The 16716-nt window shown below is 30.8% G+C and overlaps 1 protein-coding gene across 1 annotated transcript in view; it reads right to left on the reverse strand.

Annotated features, from left to right (window-relative positions):
• LOC105367522 (diacylglycerol kinase theta) overlaps positions 1 to 16716 on the reverse strand; it is a 53570-nt gene that overhangs the window by 36141 nt on the left and 713 nt on the right. The window lies entirely within an intron of this gene.

The raw sequence follows: 16716 nt of genomic DNA on the forward strand, positions 1-16716 counted from the left end.
CTCTCTCTCTCCCTCTCCCCCTCCCTCTCCCTCTCTCTCCCTCTCACTCACTCACTAACTCACTCTCTCCAGCATTCGAATACAGAATTTCGACTAGCTAAATCCAAGCATGCGCATATTAAAAATTTTGGAATATTCCAAAAACAATAAAGTTCAACATTTTCTTATAATTTTTTATCTGTTTATAAAACTAAATTCTTCTCGAATATTATCATTCTATTGATTGGAATATAAGTGTATTTTGTTATTATCGAATGCCGTGAAATTACACGATTATCATTTTACTTAGACGTTTAAAGAATTCAATAAAAATTAAAGAGAGGTCTTCGCGTTCATATGCAAAAGAAAACAAAATTATTCATCGATATAGATTTTTATTACAATTACAACCCTCAAAATATAAATATCTAAATTCATTATTGTCATCGCGGTTTATTTAATCAATAAAATTCAATATTCTCATTCATCATTTTGAGGAATTAGAATTTTCAAAATATATAATTATAAAACATCCAATTGACTCATGGTGAAATAAATTATGAAATAATTAAAAATGTGTTGTATTATCTTTGATAAGATTGGACATCTATTTGATAAAATTTTATTATTCGATATACTCAATAGATATTACGCGTGTACTCTTTCTTATTTCTGGATTGAAATAATCCATTTAATTCAGTTTGGAATTTGTAGAGAATAGAGCCGTGATAAAAGTTCTATAACTATATTGAGTTATTATGTAAACATTTTAAATAGTGATAATGCTAAAAAATAAAATATATTAAATTAAATTATATTATATTGTGACATACTGTTTATATTTGAATTTGTATTCATTTAGAAATTACGAAACTTTTACTCGTGTATATTTATTTAAAATGAATTGTTTTTTTAATTTTAGCTCGATTTTATCATTATTTGTATTTTAATGTTTTGATAATGAAAAATAGTTTAGTGTTTCTACGAGGCTTACACGATGATAAAAATACATCAAAAAGTTATATAGGGAATTCATTTTTTTTTTTTTTTTTTTTTTTTTTTTACTTTGTATTTTAACGGTTACAAGCAACCTTGTTGCTATGTAATATATAATTATTTTATTCTCAAATTATTTTAATCTATTTATAAACAAAAAATACATATGATTTGTATTAAATGGAGTGAAATAATTATATTTCTATTATAATATAAAGAATTTTATCAATTAATAAATCAAACATTTATAATTATTATAATTAAACAAATTTACGAAGCTAACCACTAAATAATGCTCAACTTGAAATAAAATTTATTATTTTTTTCTTTTTATCGTTATTAAAAGAATATGATCGTTTATTTACCTCAATTAATGGATTGAATGCGTACGTGCCAAAAGAAACGTAATGATTCAGATAATCGGATAGTCATATTCATAGGAATTAGAGTGAAAATCGCTTAGAGAGAGATTTGTTATTTTCAAAATAAACAATGTTTTTTGCTTATTTTGATCGCTAAACACTTTTCTTATTTTGATCACCAATGAAAATTGCCAGTTAATCTAGTAATGTAATATGAATGATATATCATCAGCGATAGAATATCAATTACCACTATTAAAAATATTAAAAACAATGCAATAAATGAGCATTGCGAATTATGCATTTTTATAATATCCTTAAATGAATGCCTAATTGAGACAATAATAATCAATATTTATTTCTTATATCATCTGAATACTAAGCGATATTCTCAAACGGAAAAAATAATCGCATTTACATCTAGAAAGGAAATAGTCAATTTTACAATAAATCTAATATTCTCGATACAAAGTGTCAATATTTTTATATGTATTTTTTCATTTAAAGTGCTATCTATAATTTGAAAAATACATACTAACGTGTAAGATTCTATATAAGTTTTTAATTTGAATTAATTCGGTATTGTGACGATATATTTTTATTTTATTACAAATATATCGAATCGGAAAATAAAATATTGTCAAGTTTAAAATCTATTTAAAAAATATATAAAATAAATACAATTTTTAGTTAATAATTTCTATTACTTTCTAATCTATTTTAACGTTGTATAAGAAAGTGCATACTCTGTCTTTCATTAAATCTGAAATTATGTGAGAATTTAAAAATAACGAAAACGAACCGTCTGATTATTAAACTCTCAATACGAGGTATAATGAAAATAAAAAATAAAAGATAATAAAAATATATTTGAAGTATAAAAGACACTTTTTGATAATGAAATAATTAAATATACATTTTTTGGAAACTAAAAGTGAAATTTACTACTACCAGTATCTTAATTTTGGTTTACGAGATATGGGCTACGATGGTATAAGTTCACATTACATTAGTGAGTCTCGAGACCACTGCAGTAAAAGTGATAACTTTACGACTAAAATTTAAATTCTTGTTTACAAATTAAAATTAAAATTAAAAATATAATATAGTTTAATATCAGGTGTATAGCTTATTTCTTAAATCACCTAAATAATATAATTAATGAATTTTTAAAAATATATAGCCTGTAACTAGTTTAAATAACTATATCCCCTAATCAAAACCATTAATTTAAAATTTCAATTACAATATCTTAACAATATGCGTCCAAATAAGAGAAAATACTTTCTAATAATGTGCTTTAAATAAAGCTAATGTCTGTTTAAATGTGTGGTTAATAAAGAAAACCGATAAAATTTAGAAAAAGTTAACAAGAAAAAAGAGTGGAAAAGTGAAATAAAAAAATGATGTATTAGTTGACCGTTTGTCATTTAATTGTTTTAAATAATTGATCAATAATGAAATTCTATAATAGTATATATATATATATAATTTAAATAGCATTTTTAATTGTATAATGATATGATTTACTGTATATAACTTTTTATTTTTAGTATATGTATAACGTTATATATTAATTGTGCAAACGTAAAAGAATATAATTCAAAGAATGTTGTAAATGTATGGAAATAAGAGCATATAAGTAAATAAGAGGTAAACATAATGTTAAATATTACATTATAAGATATCGATAATAATATAATGTATGAAGAACATAAGATAATGTATAGAATGAAATATACAATAAAAATTTCCGGATGTTTTGTTCAATTCAAAATAAATCAACCATTATATAGGTCGCTAAAATAAAAAAGAATAAGATTATATAATATGAAAAATAAAATGGAATCGAAGAACGAGAAAAGAAAGGCGGAAAAAGCGAAAGAGAAAGAAAGAAAAGAATACTCATGAAATACTTTTCATAGCCTTTTGGCGTCTTCCTCGAGTTTTTGGGCTACTAGTGCTCCCTCTTTTACGTTCTCTCTCTCTCTCTCTCTCTCTCTCTCTCTCACTCTCTCATTTCCTAAGGCATGTGCCCCAGTATAGCAAAACGTGCGCATGCCAGAAACCAGAAAAGTGAGTGAGGGAGAGAGAGAGAGAGAGAGAGAGAGAGAGAGAGAGAGAGAAACAGATAGAGGTTGCACACCCCCCACGATCAATGCTTACAAGAGCAGCGACGACGTCAGCGCCCTCTCTCCCCACCCCTCTCAGACTCGCGCTTTCATCTCTCTCTCTCTCTCTCTCTCTCTCTCTCTTTCTCTCTCCCTCTCTCGCAGTGGATTGTGCGATGCAGTAACCGCTCAAGAGCTTTCGCATTTTCTTTCATTGCTGCCGCGCTTTTCTATTCTACTTGATGGTACTGCACGCGGTACGCAGCCGCTGTTTACAGTGATGTTATATCGAACATACACGAGGTATTTGTCATTAAAGTGGCTGCTCTGATCCATTCCGTAGAATTCAGTTCAATTCTTTAACATGCATAAATCAATATTTATGTAATTTCTGTTTGCGCTTGTTAGAAGTATGCGATGATAGGGTAAGAACACATGTAGCTTTCTTTCATAGGACAATCCGTACTACAGTACCATTTCCATTCACGTCGGAAAATTTATAAAAATTAATGATAAAATCAAGTCGTGTAGTTAATGGTTATCATAATGGGAATGTGCATTCAGACATGCAGACATTGTATATTTATACGAATAGTAGATGGGACGACGATTTGAAAAAAATCGAGTCTGACTAGATCAGGATATTTTCTACTGCAATGTATGCAGTCTAATGTGTTTTATGAAACCGATTTTTAATGTTTACTATGCGCAGCGAATAGAGAAATTGCGATAAATAGAAACATTACTTCTCGTGCAAATAGAAAAAGAAGTATTGCTAAGCTATTGCTGTATTTTTCGTTGAATTTTTTGCCAATCTAACGAATTTCTTGATATAGAGCATATAAGTAATATATTTTTCTCGATGCCAGAACAAATTGTAAAAACGAAATACATTATAGATTTATACAAAAGATAAAAAGTTTAAAAAATATATATCAGCATTTTGTAGTAAAACACTTTATGTACTATTTGCATTATAACGGATAAGTAATATGTGCTTCCAAGGCTGTAGATCACGGCTAATAATAAGAATTACGGTTTCATAAAACATTACCACCTGTGCTTGTGGTAAAGAAAAGAAATAATTGTAAAGTATGAGGATATATTATTTCAAGTTATTTTTATTGCTTGCACTGCTACTGGGATATTTTAAAATTGATTTTCATTGAAAAGTCTCTTAGCTTCTATTATAATAGATTATGAAAGCAAGTAAATAATGTTGGTTTTAAGGGTGCGTTAAGTTGGATGAAAATGATGAAAAACAACGGCTTCTCGCTCGAGCCTGTAACAATTGCTCGATATTCTTCATTTGAAATCATCGGGAGGCTTTGAATTGCTTTAGTCTATTCATGTTTTACGATATGAAGTACTGCATTACTGGATCGCGTGCACGGGATTCCCCATTTATTTATTATAGCGCCACTATAAATCCTTCCCATTAAAAAAATGTCAATTCTTGCAGCGCAACGCATACATACAAATTGCATTGGTATGATTTTATCAAACAATTCGTACATTGTTCGCCGGGGATGTAGGATTTTCATTGGGAAATATACATGGATCCTCGGATCGTAGAATAAGGTATTATAATAATAAGAAGCATTCGCTTAAAAAGTCACGGCAGGTGTAAAGCATGTTTTAGAGGGGAAAACGGAGGACAGAGGGAATTCGTGATTCGCATGCAATTGGATATATTGTCGCGAATACGATATACACGTATGCATGATGCATGCATGGATGAGACGTCATGCATTGGAAATCGGGTGGACCTCGTAGGGAAAATAAAACGCGCGCTTAATATTTCCCCTGTAAAACGCCGACAATTCCGAGATTTAGCTCGAGTTACTTTGCATTCGCTCGCCTCAGATGTTTATGAGTTTATAAGCTCCGATCGTCTTTGTCGGATCCACTTTTTTTCTGCTCGTGATCGAGTTTACGAGACATTTTTTATTTATTTTTGAAAGCGGAAAATATAAAGAGATTATTACGTAATCGTACAATTGCTCTAATTCTTAGATCGTCTCATAAAATAGACTAGAGTATTCTAGGGAACAAATATTATTTAATGCAAAGTATTTGGAATGTCAGTGATATTGCTGTATATAGGGATAGAGTGGCCAAAGTATTGAATTAAATAAATATCATTATCCGTTAGTCAGACGAATTAATTATAATGTACCTCTTATAATACATTTTTATACTTTAAGATCTTCACGGACTTTCATAATTAAGCTCGTTTCAGTCTTCATTGAATAATACATAAAGTTCTGGATACATATATTTTTAATATTTTCATCAGTGCATCAACGTAGAATACATTTTTTCACTATATATATATATATTTTTTTTTTAATGCGGAAAAGTATTATCGTTAATTTATATGAACAAAATTATACGTTATAGGAACTTTTGTAATGATGCAGTTGGAATAAAATATGTCTAAATGTAATAATTAAAAATATTGCTTTTTGTAAATAGTCTCGACATTTAATCGAACAATTAATTATACTGTTGTGTGCAGATTATTTGTGAATAATTTTATTATTTCCTTCATATTTATCGATCGCAAAATTAATTAATTGTTTATTTGAAAAATATACAATAAATTGCTTATCATGCAATTAAATATAAATTTTGTAAATGCTACAACGTATTGCATAACGTTTATAAATAAAAGAAATATTTATAAAATTCGTAAATATATTTGTTGCTTTCGTTGAAAAAAAAAAAATTATTTACTTCAATTAATTTCATTAAAAACTCATACGCGCATAATACTTAATATTTAGATATAAAATAATATTTGTATTTTTCTGATTGAAAACCAATATATTTTAGCAAATAAACACGTACAAAGTTTTATAATTCAGCTATTTCGCTAATTAAGTTTTTCCATTACCATATGTTTGTTTTTTTTTTTTTTTTTTTTTTTTTTTTTTTTTTTTTTTTTTTTTTTAATACAATGGATAAAATCTTATAGTTTCATAGTTGACAAAATTACGCTCGTGCATATTCATTAAAGTTCATTTCATGTAGCGTATACTTAATATATCTAATGAACTCATGAAGTAAAGAAGAAACAAATAACGATATGTACATATGTGTTCGTGTACGTAATCAAGCGCGCGCGCGCGCACACACACACACACACACACACACGCACGCACGCATACATACCAACACATACCAACACATCCACACACGCGCGCGCGCGTATATAGAAATGCATAAGTAATTACTTTTATTAAAAATATTGAGCTGTAGTAATATTCGTAATGAATATTTATTAACATTAAAAGCATTATTTATAATAATACATTTTGTTGCTTATGAAAATTATTTTCTACTTTACTTACAATTTTTCTTAATAAAAGATTTCTTTTACTAATGAAGAAAAATGTCTATTACAGCATACTTACGTTGTTGAAAAGATTAAAAAGTAAGGCATGTTTATTTTATAATTTTCATAATTTATTATTACCGGTATTTACTTTTTCTACTCTATTAGCAATGTAAATTTGAGTGCTAAGCATAATTGACTAAATACCAAACAAAAATCATATTTATTTTTAAAAATGCGTCAATACTAATGATATATAAGATTCGATGGGAGATTCGACAAGGGAGAATAAATAGCTAATAGATAATATGTATCATATTTTTTAACCAACTGACGATCGAGCTCTAAGCACCGTAATATAAAAATTAATCAATAGCCATTCGGAAGATTAAAGAAGGCAGGTTGACCAAATATATGACGAAGCATGTCACAGTTTCCAGGCAAGCATTATGAAGTGTTACAAAAAGAGTACATACACGCCCAAACCGAGGCACACGCACGCGTATCTATATATAATGGTTTGAAGATTTTTCAAATTCATCACTTAGCATTCCCTAATTGCTGCAAGATAGTAAAATTAATGTCAACTATTAATCTTCCATTAGCATCGATAAACTAAAAATCACATCATGTAGTTTATTCTATTCCAAAGATTTATAAATAGCTTAATTTATGAATATTTTCAAGTCCGCTTGGGCACCAGATATCGTAGTATAAACTGCAAACTAATAAAATTTATAACGAACACGAAGTATTTCAGGTATAAATATACTGGCATGCATAATGTTTAGCCTCTCATTGTCTAACTACACAAACCCATTTCATAATACCCGCCGTACTAACTCATCACTTAATCATCTCTAACCCTTTGGCTCGCGTGGACAAGCACACGCAAGCATAAGTAAGCATAAAGAGCTTCTAAATTTTAATTCACTTTCGTGGGATTTTTAATGCATTTTTAAGGTCGCCGGCGACGCCGTCCCACGCTCTCGGTGCCCATGATTTTGTACCCCCGCGTGCTTGTAAACAAGCTGTGTGCATACACGCGAGGTGAAAGCAAGCGCGACTGAGCGAGCAAACGAGCGAGAAAGAATGAAAGAGGAAGAGGGAGAGAGAGAGAGAGAGAGAGAGAGAGAGAGGCTCGCACGTTAGATTTCGAATGGTGCAAAAGTGCGAAGGGGCGAAGAGGAGAGATGGAGAGAGAGAGAGAGAGAGGGTGTGTGCGTGCGTGTTTTTGTGCGTGTGTTTGTGTGCGTGTGATTGTGTGCGTGTGTTTGTGTGTGTGCGTGTGTTTGTGTGCGTGTTTGTGTTTGTGTTTGTGTGTGTTTGTGTAAGCGTGAGAGCGACGATGGGAGGGATTCCCATTCATCGGCGCTTGGTGGTCAGCCAGTTTTGCGTCCCGCACTCATTTTCCACGCGGCAAGAATCGTCTCTGATTTTGCGCCCCTTGAAGCAGAAGAAGAAAAAGAAAAGGGAAAGGATGAGGAAGGGAAATTACAAGCGCGGAACTCTAATCGGCAAATCAAGTACTCGACGACAGCGCGTCGAAAGCATGAACATTAAGGTGGCTCCCATTTACGAGCAAATCTGACAATTTATGACCGGTATGACCGTCTCTTTCGCTTCTTAAGCACCGAATGCCATTCTCACCTACACAAAGCTCTCCTTCTCATTATTATTATCATTAATCGCGGCTCGTTCGCCCGAGCTTTTAATTTGTCGCTGCCTTGGCCAGACTATTGGGCAACGTCTGGTCTGGCGGCCAGGTCGCGCTCGAGTTCCCTCCGCTCTCGAATACTTCACCTAATTCAATTAAGTAGTAATTAAATTACACTGTTGAATCCATCGGAATGATCTATCGGTCGAAGAGGATCTTTTGCTATTAATTTGCTAACGAGAAGTTGGCGAGTTTGAAGTTGTCAAGGCCGAGATATATGCAGATCACGATGGCTGAAGGATCCCAGTTAACAGTTCCCTAGTAACTAACTACAAAGTTCCAAGCTCGCGCAATTATACCAAAAGTGCTTAATATGTAAATATTTGGTCATTTTTGTTGTTACGCGAGGGCGGCCCACAATAGGACGGAAATGCACGAAAGCTGTCATGTCATAATTTAACGAGCGGGCGATGAAGTCCAAGAGCTGCCAACTCGAAAAAGCTTGCTCGATAAACCCCTCCGCCCCCTCCGCCCCTCCACCCCGGCCTCCTTCCTTAATCACACTAGCGCAAGCTTCTCACCTATACGCCACGGGATTAAAGTAAATAGTCGACGGGAGGAACGATCGCGAAGTATGTGTAATTTTTATTGTTCCTTGAAGCAGCTCACGGATGGATCAATCGAGGTAATCGCAATGGTTTAGGATCAAACAGCCAAGCGGGCGTCGATGTGGCAGGATACGAACTTTTATCGGACGCTCGATCGTCCGGAGGGAAGCGGAAAGGGAGGGATGGGAGCTAATTACTCGGCGTCGGATTTTCTCCTCGAGTCGCTCTCGTTCTCTGTCCTTTTATCGGGCCGTTAAATTTCAATGAGGACGGGGGAGAGCCCGACGTCGACCACCGCTATATAACTGTCTCGATTAGGAGGTTTACTTAGAGGATCTGCCGATCGCTTCCTCTTGCCGATGTCACCGTTGACTCGATTGCTTGACTTTCATCATCTCTTTGTTGTCTTCTTGCCGTGAAGAAGGTCTTTGACGAATTGCCAATTGAGGTTTTGCTTGGAATGAGGCGACGTCTTCGCGAGCATTATCGTTCCTCTGCCGATAAAATCCTAAGGGAAATTCTCCAAAATAAACTCGCCCGTCCCATCATCCTTTTTATCTTTTATAGAGGATTAATTTATTTAGTGCCACGTGTATTCTTATCTCGTTGACACTCGCCGAGACTAACTATTTACATTTTATGTTATTTTATTTGATTTTAAAGTTGCCCTGTGATAAAAAATGAAAACAAATGGTCGATTATTGAAAATGTTGTTATTATTATTTAAAAAAATGTAAAATTATAGAAGTATAAAGAATAATTTTTGTTTTTTAAAGTAAATTTAAAACTAAGCTGAATATTAAAAAATTGTTCCATCTTCATTTTCACAAGAGTCAAATAATTACAGAATTTACATGTATTAAGCAGATAATTATAAATTGAAAGGAGATTAATTGTTTAAATTTTGTGTATTTAATCTAGTGATAAAGTAATATTTTCATAAATAAGTAATTATGTATGCATATAAAACATGAGATTGCGTCGTATATTTCATGTATATTCTACTATATATTGTAAAAGCAAAAAAAAAAAAAAAAAAAAAAAACAATGCTGAGGCCAATAAAATTCATTGCAATTATAATTGTGTAAACTATAATACGCAGATGATCACTTGCAATTATCATTCTCACAAATATGATTAGTGCTTCTACAATTCTCACAGTATGTCGATTAATATAATTTTTCCTTTCGAGATGTCAAGTTATTATCATTTATAACTTCCAGAATCTACCGGCGCCCTATCTCCTATGTCGTTTAATTAAATTTTATTTTTATATAAATTATTACCCAAGTGCATTAATATAAGTCTTGTTATGTAAATGTATTTTATTATAAATTTTAATTGTTTGCGAAATAAGCGTGTAGAGGGATTTTAAAGGGACGCTGAAATTCCGTATAAATAAGTGTTTTCGTGGTATAACTTTTTTAAACCCTTTAAAGCATAAATTGAAAACTTATTGCAGTTGATTGCAGGACAGTTGGAGTGTGTTTGAATTAAAATTTTAATTTGATTTAAATGTCCTCGTTATTATAAGAATATTTGCACATGTTTGCAGTAGGTGAGTAAGTAAAGTAGGGGAATGAGTAAAGCACAAATGCTGTATTAAAAAGTAATAGACACGTCACAATGTATTTGATAATATCGGAATTGCTTCTAGGGTAAGGTTGGAAAAGTTATAAGAATTTCTTAACCAAAAATCAAATTTTCTCCGCAATAACAATCCATATTGTGCAGAGTCGACCACTTGTGAGCTTCACCGTACATGTAAAAGCTATTTCATGCCGCGATTAATCATATCCATCCCAAAAATTCAACGGCATCTTTCATTTTCCTTTTATGCCCCGCTAAATTGCCCTCTCGCTCGCGCTTACAGCAAAAATCATAGCCGGATTAAAAAAAGAAAAGAAAAAGAAAAAAAAAAAAAAAAAAGAAAAAAAAAATGAAAGAGCCTCTTTTAACAGCCCAGCAGCTGCCGGATACCCGGACTCATAATTTTCAACATATTCGCATTCCTCCAACATACTAGTCCGCAATATAACGGCCAGTAAAACTTACAGGCCGCCACTAAAAAGGAAATTCGCTGAATGGAGCGCAACCGAAGTTTCCGCTCGCTAGTATCGACTAGAAGGGCCGAAGATGTCGTCGCGGACCGACGCAGGTACCGAGGCTTTTAATATCGCTCGGGGTGTCCCGTACATTTTCTTTTCGTACACAAAAGCTATATATACGGGGCTGGAGTTCCCAGAAGCCCGAAGTATTTCAAGGGGTCGTTGACTCTCGTTGTTGGGCACGATTTAAGAGTCGCTCGTGAAGAAGCGTCTGGGATAGAGCGATGATCGCCGATGTTGCGGTCGGGGGACGTCGGGGAGTAGGGGCGCGAATGGCCCTAATTAAGGCAGCAGAGGCGAGCTGAAATAATCATGGACGCGGGCCTCGGGACTCGCGGGACACGCGCCCCGGGAGCCTTTATTTTTCATTTACTCTCGGCCTCCTCGAGAACGAGGTAAAGGAGGATCCCTCGCTTGATATATCGCGCCCGCGTCCGCCTCGGGATGGGGAGTGAGAGCTTTATACCGCCACGTATATCTTCGCCTGGTTATTGCGCGCGCTAGTTTAAAATGGGTTAGCGCATTACCCGAGGAATATAAAGTTTGCGCTGCATTGAGGACCGCCAGAGAGGAAATGCCTTTGTTGTGTTCTATGTACTCGACGACTCTCTACTCTTCAGCCTAAGGATTTCTTTTGGATTTTATTAGAAACTACGCCTTTCCTTTCCACCACGGATTCAGGATGTATGCGTTGGCGTGTGCGTATGCGCGTGCGTGCATTTGTCGACTGATAAATCACGTCGGCGCTTGAATTCACTGCCTCGCTTGTTTTTCCATTCGGATATTTGCTTAATGCACGTAAGCATTAAGCAATGCCATTCGTAAGCGACAACGGAAAATTGATAAGCTCATAGGAATTCTTATCGGCTTACAGCTGCCTGTTATCTATAAACGGAAGCATCTGTATAATGTATCGATTGTAATATTACCTCAACGATGTATTATAACCAAAATCTATATCTTATAATCTAATAGTTATAAATTTAGCATCATAAAAATCCGTAATATGATCTTTTAACTTCGACACTAAAGCATCATTCTCTGTCTCACGTCATTGTTTACTCATCATCTACTGGCACATAAAAAATTATCTTTATTTTACTATCACAGTAGATGTGTATTTTTATAATGTTTATACATTTATGTCTACGTATTTTAATTACGATATTGAACTTTCATCCTGTGTTCTGGCAAACTATCTTTTCATACTCATAGTCGCGAATAAATGTTTAGACTTAAGCCCTTTACTTTACAAAAAATAAATAAAATAATTAAATGGAGACGGATATGCGAGACACAAGTTGCAATTCAAATCTACAATATCGATTACAATCTGTATGAATTTTTTCATGGCAATTATATATTTCGTAGGGAGCGAGAAGTTAAATTGAAACCTCCTCTCTCTAGTCATTTATTCAATTTTGAATTATCTTTGAGATTGATTTAATATAAAATTGATGGTAATGCAAATCTTGTCATCGAATTTAATAATGCTTCATCAAAATTTGTTACATCAATCCAAATTCCAAATTTAAACAATCGTAAATGATTAAACATAAAAGTAACATACGGAATTAATAAGCTATTGGAAAAGGAATTATTAGTCTCGCGTAGCCTTAATTTGAAATATTATTGATGCATATTTTAATTCCTTTCCAAGCAAATTGTGTCGTTTCCGAATAATGTTGAAACGTCATTACCTTTTAGAAGAAACTAAATAAAATGTAATAAATAGAAGATTTTGTAAATTTTTTTTTTTTTTTTTTTTTTTAAATTACAGGATTTTAATTTGATGTAATTTTTAATTTTCGCATTTTAAAATAAAAGCATTTTCTACATAATATCGACATTTATTCCATACTTAAGTAATATTTACAATTGAACTTTTGCAAATAATAAAACAATTTTATAGATATTAAAGAGTCATTTATGAGCCATCGATTTGTCGATTTATTTTTGGTTATCTTATTAAGATAATTATTTTTATAATAGAGGAATTGTAGACTTCAAAAGTTACGGCTTAAAGGGTGAAAATTAATTAATTTTACCATTAGTACATTCATTAATATTTTATTTTTTAATATAATAGTCGCTTAACTGTATAAAGTAGTATGTGCACTTTTTGAAACAAATTACAAATACACTAATTAACGTATTTGTATTGAGCATTAAGCATCAGGAGTGTAATGTTTTTTTATAATCTCTAATGAGCTGATGAAATTTTCATTTGAATCTTTTAATTCGTGAAAAGAAAAAATAAATTATTATATACGAAGGAAAATATTATAATATTAATAAAATGTACTTTACAAAATTCAATAAACCCAAATAGTAAGGATTCATTTTAATTCAAATTACGATATAAAATACGACCAAACGAGAGAGCTATGAAATATTACGTCTTATCTTGTAAATTTTTACAACAATAAGGAAATAAATAATGCATGTAAATAAATAAAAAAAAAAAAAAAAAAAAAAGCTTTATTATCAATGTTTTAACAACTATTTTAGGTTGAATAATAAAGAATTGAATAAAATTCAACAAATTTTTTTCTCACAACATTCGAGCCATTCTAAGCATTAAATTCAAGCAACACCTACTTTTGCATGTTATTAAGTTCAGGTAACATAAGCATTATCATTTTTCCCTCCTCTTTTTCTAATTTAAAATCAACAATCCTCGATTTGTATGGCCTTAAAAAAAAAAAAAAAAAAAATGTACTAAAGTACATGCAAGTCTCGTTTTACAAGCAAAGAGCCCTTAAAAGCGACGTATTAAAGGTTAAAGCGCGAGCGCATATAAGTGCATAACGCCTTGACGACTTTTATCTGTGCAGAAGCTGTGAGGGAAAAGGGAAATAAAAAAACGTGTTCTATATAGCAAGAGAAAATTGCATTAAAAATTACTGTCATGAAACGGTAATGCGATTGCGTATGCTTGGAAAATGAAGGAAATAATGGGTGGACCGTATGGCAATAGCTTTAATTTGCATATTTTGTTTTTCATCTAAATTTAGTATTTTTAAAGTGACGAACAATATGATTTTCCTCATTACCATAACATGATATGAAAGCACAGTATTTTTAAAATTTTGTGTATTACCTATATTATATCGTATTCATAGTAATTATTATTGTAAAACATTATAAAAGGGGAAGTTTTATTATGTCAAGATTTTCGGTAAGAAAATTAAGAAAAATCAAAATGTTTAATAAACTTAAGGAATTTATCCAGAACAGAAGCATACAATTTTAGAGAGAGAATTGATATAATTGCAACAAAAAAAAAAAAAAAAAAAAAAAAAAAAGAAAAACCTTTTTTTCGACACTTGAATGAATATTATGAGAGAAATGATAAATAATCTCTTTATATTTCCCAATATTTATTGGCAAATAAATATTAAGTTTTTTTTTTAAACTTAACACTGTTAGCAGAGTTAAAATTTTTTTTTTTTTTTTTTTTTTTGTTTTTTGCTATTTTTGACAAATTTTGTTCGTAGTCTACGAGTGAATATCCATTATGCGTTATAAACGGCAGCTATTGAATTGAAAAAGTATATCCCATAAATTTTATATGAAATCCGTTTACGTGAAATTTATCATAGAAATTAAAAGTATTAATTTAAAATTTTTAAAAGTTTTATTGAGTAGTTGCAGTCACTGCAAATCTTATGCTAAACTCTTTGAATTATACCGCTCTTAATGAGTATGATTGTGTAGTAAAGAGACTAATTATTTTTTTTCTTATTAATTAAATAAATATACAGAAAGCCGAAGTGAGATTTATTACTTTGAACAATAAAAAGAATAATATGTAATTAAACTGTTAAAGGTTGAAAGAAAAAAATTAAATATCTCACCCACGTATCAGTAATTTATATTAGTTAATTTATACTAATGCATTTATAGATGAAATTTATGCAAGTACACTCCTCGACAGATATAATCATTAAATTAATTACCAATACTCGAAATATTATTATACGTAGTTATTGGAATTCATCGTGTAAATAATGGAGCTTAAACAAATTTTAGCGATGGTTTTTATCATTAAGAGGAAAATTTTCTAAAAATTATTTCGAATCGAATATGAATAATACGGTATATGTCAGAAATTATGTAAATTAACGTTTTTTTTTTTTTTTTTTTTTTTTAAAGAGTACTGACCCACGCTATGGAATTAAATGGCATCCCCCGAGGTATAGAATAACCGTCATTTAATGCATTTAAGTTTTGGATTTTTTAAAAATTGTTTCTTGTGTTAATAATATAATGTAGTGATAAAATTTTGTCAAAGCTATATTCTTATATTTCTTAATAGGGTAGAAACTTTCATGTTCCGTAAAATAAATCTTTAGAATCCCAGTATTTCTTGCTAAACATCACAATAGCTCTATGGATATCTTATTTATTTCTAAAGTCGTGCTTAACATGCTTGAATAAGATTATATTTGATATTTTAAAGTCAAAGGGAGATTTCATAGAAGTGAAAGTTCGTAAAAAAAGTAGTTCCGAAAGGCTGCTATTTTCTTGGAAAAAAACATTATTATTTTTAAGCTTGTTTGAAAACAAGCACAGCCATATATTTTAACTCTTTGGATGCTGTCTTTTTATAGTTGTAAATTAGATTTTACAGAAAGTTAAATGCAAACATAAAATTTTCAAATGAATTATTAAATTAATGTATTCTTAAGTATTCTTTGCCATTATAAAACTATGAAATTTTTTAATGTTGTATAAATAAAGTCCTTAACTGACAGTCAGCATATTAAATATTAATCATGAATCATATTCACAAAATTTCTTCCAAACAATTGGTACTAAAGTTATATAACATGTCATTATGTGCAAATATTAAATTTCGAATATGTTTTTCAAACTAGTTCTTTTAATGATAAGCATACATAGTGTATAAATGATTTAATAATATAGTGAATTACAATGCTCAAAACGTAAATTAAATTATTTTCCTTTGTTTCAAGGTGCAGTTTAAAAAATTGAGAAAATTTGATCACACTTGCCTTTTTTCTCCTAATGTGTATCTCCTAATTGCATAATTTATTAATTTAGTAATAAAAAAAATATTATATTCGCAAATTTTTCATAATTAACCTGTGGAAAAAGAAAGCCGTAAAGTGTGATTAACACTTTTAAAAACCTGATTTTATTTTGAACTCAATGTACTTATTAATCATTGTTAAAAACTTTAAGTACGTAAATCTTATATATAATCTTGTTTCAAACAAGTAATAAAATATATCCATTCTTCATTATTATTTATACCAGTTAAATAAAAAGATGAATAATTATTATTATAAAAAAAAAAATTATTATGATATAATAGTGCCACGATAGCCTTTTATTTCATTATATTAATATTAATTATGCTATATTAATGCATATAATTTTTATTTTTTTATTATTTTTTTTTTTATTTTTGTTTTTTTAATTATTCACCACCAAGTATTCTTCTATGAATTTTTTAATTATGTTTAAATATTCTTTTTGAATTTGGACATTATTATTATCATTATTCTTTGTTTCATATCTCACC

Source organism: Ceratosolen solmsi, unplaced genomic scaffold (genome assembly GCF_000503995.2).
Source record: "Ceratosolen solmsi marchali unplaced genomic scaffold, CerSol_1.0 scaffold7, whole genome shotgun sequence".
Lineage (NCBI taxonomy): Eukaryota > Metazoa > Arthropoda > Insecta > Hymenoptera > Agaonidae > Ceratosolen > Ceratosolen solmsi.